This window comes from Pygoscelis adeliae, unplaced genomic scaffold (genome assembly GCF_000699105.1).
Source record: "Pygoscelis adeliae isolate BGI_AS28 unplaced genomic scaffold, ASM69910v1 Scaffold113, whole genome shotgun sequence".
Taxonomy (NCBI): domain Eukaryota; kingdom Metazoa; phylum Chordata; class Aves; order Sphenisciformes; family Spheniscidae; genus Pygoscelis; species Pygoscelis adeliae.
Genome location: NW_008825108.1, coordinates 5,987,859 through 5,998,177, shown reverse-complemented (window position 1 = coordinate 5,998,177; position 10,319 = coordinate 5,987,859).

The window sequence follows — 10,319 nt, the reverse complement described above, 5'->3', positions numbered from 1 at the left end:
TCCACTAGGCGGGTCACCTGGTCATAGAAGGAGATCAGGTTGGTCAAGCAGGACCTGCCTTTCATGAATCCGTGCTGGCTGGGCCTGATCCCCTGGTTGTCCTGCAACAAATTGTACTTGAAGCTTGTACTTGTATTGTGCTTGTACATCTAGCCCAAGGTTAACCCCAAAGACTGTGGTGAGTGTGTAATGTTTTTTTTGCCCTTTGATGGGATGATTGGTGTTCCTTAATTCTTCAAATTGTGTACATGGTTGATCAAAATAAAGAACTAGAAAGATCTTTTAGTGTTTTCCTTTCATTTCCCATTCCACCATATGCATGTATTTTACTAATCAAAAATATCTGGGAGTTTAATTCCTCTTCAGATGAAAGATTAAGAGAGTCATTATTTATAGTATGTGGATGCTACAGCCAATTTAATGTTAGACACATTTAACAGATCAAATGTCTGTGGTCATTTTTTACCCTTTAATAGGTATGCAAGTACATATGTAGATGATTAAGTGCAACAATTTCCATTATTTTGGTATTTTCATGTTTTTCCTAAATGCTTTTTAAATACTTCAAATATTCCTTAAAACAGAAAATCTGAAACTAGGGGCTCAAATTAGCATGATTTAAAACAATATAAGCAATTGTACCTTTTCTATTTGACAGGTTGTTGTGTTTTAACCTGGCAGGCAGCTAAACACCACACAGCTGTTCGCTCACTCCCTGCCCCCCAGTGGGATGGGGGAGAGATTTGGGGAAAAAAAAAAAAAGCAAAATTTGTGGGTTGAGATAGGAACAGTTTAATAGGACAGAAAAGGAAGGGAAAATAACAATAATAATGGTAAAAGACTATACAAAATAAGTGATGCATGATGCAATTGCTCACCACCCACCAACTGATGCCCAGCCAGTTCCCGAGCAGCGGTCACCGCACCCCGGCCAACTCCCCCCAGCTTTATATACTGAGCATGACGTCACATGGTATGGAATGTCCCTTTGGGCAGTTTGGGTCAGCTGTCCTGGCTGTGCCCCCTCCCAGCTTCTTGTGCCCCTCCAGCCTTCTCAGTCGGTAGAGCATGGGAAGCTGAAAAGTCCTTGACTAGTGTAAGCACTGCTTAGCAACAACTGAAACATCGGTGTGTTATCAACATTATTCTCACAGTAAATCGAAAACACAGCGCTGTACCAGCTACTAGGAAGGAAATTAACTCTATCCCAGCTGAAACCAGGACACAGGTAAATACTGCCATGGGTTGGCTTGCACACAGATTGTTGGAAGGAGAAAGAAGTGAAAAAAACCTCACATTACTTCACAAGACTTTTTTTTTTTCTGATGAGGTGGGCGAAACTGTAGCATTTTCATCTATATCAAGGTACAATATCTTTCTTTTTGTTAAAAACACCTTAGAAACATATAGAAGCAATATCCTATTAAGTCCTGCATTTTTTCTCAGTTCTTAAAATTCCTCAATATAAACATTTTTAAAGTCGTATTTCCTACGGCATATACTCAGAGCAAAGGATAATGAAATTGGTCTTGGACACAAGTCACAAGTTAGTTGTTGCAAAAATAAAAGGAGCCTTTATTAAACATCTTTTTGGATGGAGGACATGAAGGGTTACTAGAGGGTGCTTGTTTATTTGTATTGGTCACAAGTGAAGGTTTGAGCTGTTGGAGACACAGGGGATAAGAGTAATAACTCCTCCCTCTTGACCAGGAAAGAAAGTTTTCTTCATCTTAACCTGCCCTTCAGAACTGTATTTCTGGATGACTGAGACTGCATTTTGTTAGCTAGGAAATAAATGACTTGTCATTTCACGTTACGTGAATTCTGCATATTACTTAAATAGTAATTTCTCAAGTACAAGTACTGCAGAATGTATTACCCACTTGTGTATTTCCACAAAATGCTTTCCGAGTAAACCAGTTTCACTGGTGCTGCATTGTATTGGGTTACGTGGCAAGGTTTTGGTAGCAGGGGGGCTGCAGGGGTGGCTTCTGTGAGAAGATACCAGAAGCTGCCCCCATGTCAGACAGAGCCAATTCCAGCCGGCTCCAAGACAGACCTGCCGCTGGCCAAAGCTGAGTGATGTTGGTAGCACCTCTGTGATAACGTATTTAAGAAAGGGTTCCAGTTACTGGGTTGTTTTGCTTTGGCTGAGTCTTTTTTAATGCGTTCACTCAAATCACGAATGGTTTCAGAATTGTCTAGGGTAAAGATAAAACATTATTTTCCAATTAAGGTGGATATTTTACCGTTATGAGCCAGCATAAAGTCAAGTGTTAACCTGTTTTGAAGGGAAACTGTACAGATAGTGGTCATTTCAGTCGTTATTTGGTAAGAAGAATCTGCAGTGTTATTACTAATTTGCTTTATATAATCGCTAATAAACAATTTTTTTAATGGTTCTCATACATGGGAAGCATAATAGTCCCAAATTTTTCAGGCCCTGAGATAGCTTGCCTTTTCTGAGAATATTCAGAGGGGAGAGACGACAAATGTTCAACAGCTGGGGTTATATAGACCTGACAGACCGTGATCCAAACCTGTCCCATGGGAGCCACAGGTATGCTAATATACCACAAATGAAATAGGCTCCCAAGGAAGTATATATAGAAGATGATGTCAACTCACAGTTTTGTGAGTTATCAACTAAACGTCTAGTATCATTCTGACAATTAATAGTTTTAGTACAATTACACTGTCCCTTGTAGCATGTTGCATTTGCTTTCAAGTAACGAGTGTTCCCATGGGCAACTAATCCCAGGTGGTGGGTAGAAGTTGGAGCTTCATGCACACCTGTATGGGATCAACTTGGATCAGTTCCCGTGTATTGTTGGTGGGGATGATCTCGGATAAGGAATTTCCGCCCTCTGGGGATTCGTCTTTTTACTGACGAATTACATGCTATAGGAAGCACGGTGACACCTTCACTAGAGTGATGAGGGATCTGGGAACACACCCAACATTTTGAAACTTCTAAGTCTTTAGCATAATGGTAGGCCAACTGAAGAAAGTTATTTTAGTAGTTTAGGTGATGATACAGAGACTTTCAACTCTTGCAGGACAGGACATCTTTATGGGTTCCATTCTGTTGATCTTCAGTTGTCTGTGTGTCACCTCAGTCTAGACCCAAGTCTCCAGGTTCCCAAGAGTGGCATGTTCAGAGGCAGGTTCTGGAAGGGCTTCTTTTACCTGTGAGTGAATAGCCCTCACACATTTCATTAAAAGCCTCACAATAATTCAGCATAACGTCATCAGTCATCTGTAGTGTGGATTGATGCGGTGGCTTATGTGGGGTATGTAGTAACCCTATGGGTTTACCCATTACAATTTCATACGGGGATAGTGCGTGTTTGTTATTCACGGTGCTCTTCATGTGTGTTAGAGTCAATGGTAGAGTGTTTGGCCATTTAAGGCCAGTTTCTTCACACATTTTCACCAGGCTAGTTTTAAAACAGGATTCTTCCTTTCAACAGCTCCACAGTGTAAATGCTGTTGGATTCCTAGGGCTTTACCGACCTCCTGGACAACTTGTCCTGTGAAATGAGTCCCCTGATCACTGTGTAGTACAAGGGATATTCCAAAGCAAGGCATTCTCTGAAGAGTTTCTTGGTGACAGTAGTAGCATCTGCATGTCTACATGGGTAGACCTCTACCCATCCTGAGAACATGATTATGATTACAAGAACATATTTGTAGTTACAGCATTTGGGCATCTGTATAAAATCCATTTGTAAATTTACAAAGGAACACCATGGGTTTGGGTGTGCTGCAACTTTGGTTTTGACCCTTTGTCTGATGTTATGGACAAGTGCTGCAGTATTGTTGTGCTCTGACAGAGAAATTTGGAGCAAACCAATCTGCTCTAGTCACCCCCCATTTGCCAGTGCGAGCCACCAGGTGGGTCACACCAGCAAGGTAAGGGAGGAGAACCTGAGGTGCAAACGAGGTGGCCATCCGGGGAGTGCCGCAAGGAATTGAGGTGTAACTAGCAGCCCTGGTGCAGCCAGACAGCGTTTTCATCTCCCGGCGTTGGGTCCTGTAAAACAGACAGTTCTGAAGTAGAAGTAGCCGGTGACTGCTCTGTGGAAAGGCTGATGAGATCATGTTCAGGAGTGTACCAGCCAGAAAGGCCCACTGTCCTTGCTGATTGATCAGTTAAGGCATTTTATTGTGTGATATCATCATAAGGAAAAGCATGAGTTTAGCATTTTACTATTGCTAAGAGAGGGTAATAGTAAAGCTATCAGAAGAGCTTCAACATAGCAGCCATTTCGAATAGGAGTGCAAGACGATGTTAAGAAGCTGAGTTGTGTTTCAGTTGTTCACAACCCCAAAGGCATATGGGGAACTGGTATAAACAGTGGCTGATTGCCCTTCTGCAAGTACAGAGGCATGAGTTCTACAAGAAGTTCTACAATTTGTGCCAGAGAGATGGTTGGCAATGAATAAGCTTCTAGACCATTGGTGGAAGCACGGACAGCACACCCTGCAGCTGGATGCCCTGTGGAGCCATGGGGACAGGACCCATCTATAAAAAGGATTATGTCTGGCTTCTGTAGGGGAACATCTCTGAGGTCGTGGAGGGGTGCCAGCGGTTGTTCTGTGACAGAAAGATGGTTGTGGCCATCTCCATCAGCAGGGGCAGGATGTAATGCTGCAGGGTTAAGGACAGAACAGCAAGAGAAATGTTGGCTGCTGACAGGAGTTGTTTTTGTTGGAAAACATATTTGTGTGAGTTGGAAATATGCTGGGTTTTCCCTTTTAAAAGGAGGGCTGCAACAGGGTGGGGAACAGCAACAGTTAGGGGATGAGGACTAGACTCATCATGAGGGGACTCAGGACTAGAGAATCCATGGGTTTTTTCAACCAAAAAACCAGGAGCAGTGACTTTCTGTGATTTCTTCTGTTGGGGATTTGTTTTGTTTTTTCCATTAGATGTCTTTTCATACCAGCGGAAAAAGACATCCCATTAGACCTGGGCCACCAGGTTGCCTGAGTATTTATACTATTAAATATATCAACAAGGGAGCCAGACTTACAAAAATGAATGCCTGTGCTGGTTTTGGCTGGGATAGAGTTAATTTTCTTCATAGTAGCCAGTATGGGGCTGTGTTTTGGATTTGTGCTGGAAACAGTGTTGATAATATAGAGATGTTTTCATTATTGCTGAGCAGTGCTTACACAGAGTCAAGGCCTTTTCTGCTTCTCACACCACCCAACCAGCGAGTAGGCTGGGGGTGCACAAGAAGTTGGGAGGGGACACAGCCAGGACAGCTGACCCCAACTGACCAAAGGGATATTCCATACCATGTGACGTCATGCTCAGCATATAAAGCTGGGAGAAGAAGAAGGAAGAGGGGATGTTCGGAGTGATGGTGTTTTGTCTTCCCAAGTAACCGTTAGGCGTGATGGAGCCTTGCTTTCCTGGAGATGGCTGAACACCTGCCTGCCCATGGGAAGTAGTGAATTAATTCCTTGTTTTGCTTTGCTTGCGTGCGTGACTTTTGCTTTACCTGTTAAACTGTCTTTATCTCAACCCACAAGTTTTCTCACTTTTACTCTTCTGATTCTACCCCCATTCCACTGGCGGGGAGTGAGCGAGCGGCTGTGTGCCGGCTGGGGTTAAACCACGACAATGCCTTATAAAAGTTATATTAAAAAAAGGGAGTATGCATGTTACTTCTCAGCTGGTAGCTGTGAAAAGTGCTGGGATTGCAGCCCTGGAGAATTAAACCGATATATAAAGAGGTGTGACATGACCCTCAGTGCCAGGACAATTGTTTCAGCTTTTCTTGAAGCACTTTACTGTTATTCTTCAGCCTAATCTGAACTATGAGTATGTACGAAAATTAAAGCATTTAAAGTGTTTTGTTGAGCTTCAAACATCTTTTCTTTACACTATCTTCAGGAACCTTAACTCAGCAAGAGAACAGAAGTGGAAGGGGATGCTATTCACAAAGGCCCCAATTTAAAGCACAGAAGGCTAATATTTGACTTTGTCTGTGCTGCTAAATAAGTGGGCTTGGTTCCAGTCCCTGGCCTTAAGGCCAACCGGTGCTTAGGACTAGCCCACTCTCTAGGGATCTCCTGGAAACAGCTAGTTGGAGCAGACCAAATACAGCTGGAGAGTAAATTTACAATTAAGCAGTGTCGATTACGGAGAGGTCAGTGCTTGAGCTGCACCCAGGTCCTATTTATTTATTTATTTAGCAATATAAATTTATCGCCAAGGTCTTCTCTTAGTTAATGGAGAAAGAAAAATGGTTGTTTCAGTTCACCTAATGCCAACTGACTTTAGAGGGGGGACACATAGCAGAAATCTTGTATTAATTAATAGGAGGAGAGTGGCTTCCATAGGCTGAACTTAATTTTTATATATATAACACAAGTGTCCTAAGACAATGAATCCATGAACATCACACCCTTAGCCATCTCTGCAGAAGTGTTAGTACCTTAAGTCAGCAAGCAGCTACCAGTGGCCTGATTGTGTATAGAGAACTTTTCACTACTTCATTACTCAGATCTTTTGGATCTGAGCATTTTCTAGTGAAACCGTAAGATCAGTTTTCAGAAAAAAAAAATTCAGAAGCTCTTCTGTGTGGCAGTACTGACTCTGGAAGAGTTCTCAAGTTCCTTTTTTGCAAGAGAGAAATCTAAAGCCTTTGACAAAAGTTTGAATTTTTAGGCAAAAAAAGGAGGATTTTATGCAAGTACTTTCCTCACAAAGACTGGAACAGCTCCAGCTTGCCTAAGGCTTACAACTAAATCAGTGGCTGACATAAAAGACATTAAACATATAAGATGAATTCCAGATAGCTGAACAGACTTACAAGTGGGAGGCTCAAATAATTAACATAAAAGCAGGCTGGGTGAAGTCTCAAGACAAAAGAATGCAAAATGTATCAAAAAATCATGATCCAGTCTACTAAAATAATCATGGATGTTAAAAATATTCATTTTTTATTTATGTCTTCAGATTCCTCCTGAGAAGATTTTGTTTGAATCCAAGTCATTCTCCTTTCTGCATTCATATTACCCAATGTCTATGTCATCAAGAAAAAACATCAAATGTAGCAAGACTTGGCAGCCATGAGATAACCTCCAGTTGTTATGGTGATGTCCTCAACTTCCAAAAACTGAAGTATCTCAGATTTATGTGGAAAAGCAGAGCACCAAGTTTTGTTTATTTTTGCTATGACCATGCTAGGGAATAAATACAGACTCCTTTCACAGATTAAGAATGCATCTTTTTTTTTTTTTTTTGTCACAGCTAGTCAAAAATACAATCTTTTCTGAGATTACAACAGTGGTACCTTAGAGTGTTGTGTACAGTGATAGGGCACTCTGCAACTTCAATACCAATTTATGACACTGGGTGGATCTCTGAAGTCAGGAGAACAAGAAAAGCAATCTTTAATTGACACTGTCTTGGCACGAGAAGAGTGGATTGGGCTCCACCCTGTTTGTTAGCGTCTTGATTTCTCCGTTTTTCATCTGCTTCATGACAGGATGATTTGCTGTGGCATCACTGTACTGTTTGTGACTGAAAGAATGGGAACAAATTATCACGGCAAACCAGCAGAATAGGTAGTTAAATATTCCTTCTGATGAGAAACTTCAGTTGCTGAAAACTTTGGGAATCTGCAATTCTTCGTCATGGGCCTTAAACTCATCTTGCTTTTGAAATACTTTTTCTGCACCAGTTCTACTGGATCTGGACTGAACAGAAGTCTTGAAAGGTAAGGGATATTTCTGCTTAACTTTTGAGCACACATTGTTATAGCCACCTCTTTTAGGTAAAACTTTTCTTCCTTACTCTGTAGTTTCAGTTTTCCAGGATGTCTTCACATTTCTTACATAATTACCCAGTTTCTAAAGTGAAAAAGTCTTCAGCTCCTTAGCAGTGTTTGAAGTTAGATGCGCAGGTGTTTGTCCTGGGTGAACCAGGACTAAAATTCTGTATTGCCAAAATCAAAAGTATTGTATTTGCATGAGTAAAGTATTTAATGATACAAAAATTGTTCTTTATTAAAAAGCAAATCTCCTGAAATTGAGTTTGTTGGCTACAGAGAACTTGCTGCTTTTGTCTATCTGCAAAATGTAGCTAAATCTGTAGTGCGCTTAACAAGTGTGTTATCCTCTAGTATATATCTCTCCAAGGAAATAATATTTATCTGGTTTAACAGAAAGCTGAACATCTGTCCAGGTACTACACAACATATAATTTTTCAGATACAACCTTACAAGTACATATTTGCAATCTACTGTAAATCTAAGAATTATGGGTTTTAATTTATATTATAAACTTTATACTAATACTGCAGTGTAGGTAAGAAAAATAACCCTCTTTAAAAACACATCAGACACCATTGCTATCTGCAGTAGTTTTTAATAGGCTACTACTAATGTGTAGGGTCTTCTGTGTCCTGAGACCAAATCAATAGAAGGCTTCAACAATGTATGCAATGTGTGGAAGGTCCCGTAGTGCTGTAGATTTGAATTCAGGTACACCCCTCAGCTGGATAGAACTTCCCTTACAGTTTCTTTGGTAGTTATTGAGGTAGGCGTTGAAGGATGATTTTATCATTTATTTTATTACAGGATCCAGAGACTCTGCTTAGGGCCTACAGCATCTTTTACAAATGTTTAATAAAATGTTTATATAACATTTCATTGTGTATGAAAGAACTGGCAGATCATCTGCTTTTATGTTGGTCTTGATTAAGTTTCCCATGTGGTCTGGAATGAGACGTTTACCAATATTATTTCCTTCCCTTAAACTGTGCCAAAATGTAATGTTTGTGAAGTTTATTAACCTCTTATGATTGAATGGCTATAGAAATACAAAGTATGTGTTACTAATTCAGAGACAGAATACCCTCAGTACTTAAGTTGTGTCTTCGTAATTGATGCTCCTGCCTTGCAGATGCATATAACATCCAGCCATAATGTTACACTAATAGTGCCTTCATACCATAATTCATTGTTTAAAATTCAGATTGCTTTTGATACTTCACTTTCAGCTATCCCACACTTTTAGTAACCTAAAAAAAGTGAAATAAAGTTGAAGTTGATTTAAGAGGCATTTTACATGTTTCACTAGATTTTATATAATGGATTATAAATTTAAGCTAAGAATATATAACTGCAGAAAAGAGTTGTGAAAGCTATTTTTCTATACTTCCCTAGTCAGACCTGAATTTAGTATATATGCAGTAACCTCTATTGTACCTCTAATCTTAATCAACTGAAACAAATACAAATGAAGACCGCGTTCAATAATGGATGAAGTGATGACTACTTAAATTCTTCTATCAATCAGAACTACCAGGAGCACATCAGTATTCATCATATGATTCAACCGAAATGAACACACTTATCACTGGAAATATGAATTGTACCACTTTCATCCATGCATCTAATATCGGTCCAAACTGTAATGGCTTAGGCAACTAAAGCAAAATATACTATCAGGGACAATGCCTTCATCATCTGTTCTTCGCTGTCAGCTGTCTTTATCAGCTCAGCAAAGGCTGGCTTTGTGGCCCACAGCTTTGCTGTCTAGTAAGTACCTAAGCATAATTCTTCTGCTGGTTTAAAGGAGATGTACCTACAAGGTAGAGGTAACCCAAACCCAGGCCTTTTGTGATTTACCACTCTGAAAACACTTGCCACTAATAAAAAATACCACTTCCACTTATTTCTCAAAAGCAATTAAAAAAAATTGTCAAGTGGAAATTTAATAAGGACAAGCAGCAAAAATGTAGAGACAAGAAAATAAATGCATTTAAGTGGTGTTTGAGAACCAATCTCTCCTTTAATAAAAAGCAATTCTCACTGTAAGTCTGCTTTTGTAATAATAATTAGTGAGAAAATACATCCGTTTGATGGTGTTAACAGCATCTACCTTGAGTTTTTGGGTCAGATCTGCACTGCTGGATCAATGGGCCGAGGCCAACTGTATGAGATTCAACAAGGCCAAGTGCCGGGTCCTGCACTTCGGCCACAACAACCCCATGCAGCGCTATAGGCTTGGGGAAGAGTGGCTGGAAAGCTGCCTGGCGGAAAAGGACCTGGGGGTGCTGGTTGACAGCCGGCTGAACATGAGCCGGCAGTGTGCCCAGGTGGCCAAGAAGGCCAATGGCATCCTGGCCTGTATCAGAAATAGTGTGGCCAGCAGGAGTAGGGAAGTGATGGTGCCCCTGTACTCAGCACTGGTGAGGCCGCACAGGCTCAAATACTGTGTTCAGTTTTGGGCCCCTCACTACAAGAAGGACGTTGAGGTGCTGGAGCGTGTCCAGAGAAGGGCAACGAAGCTG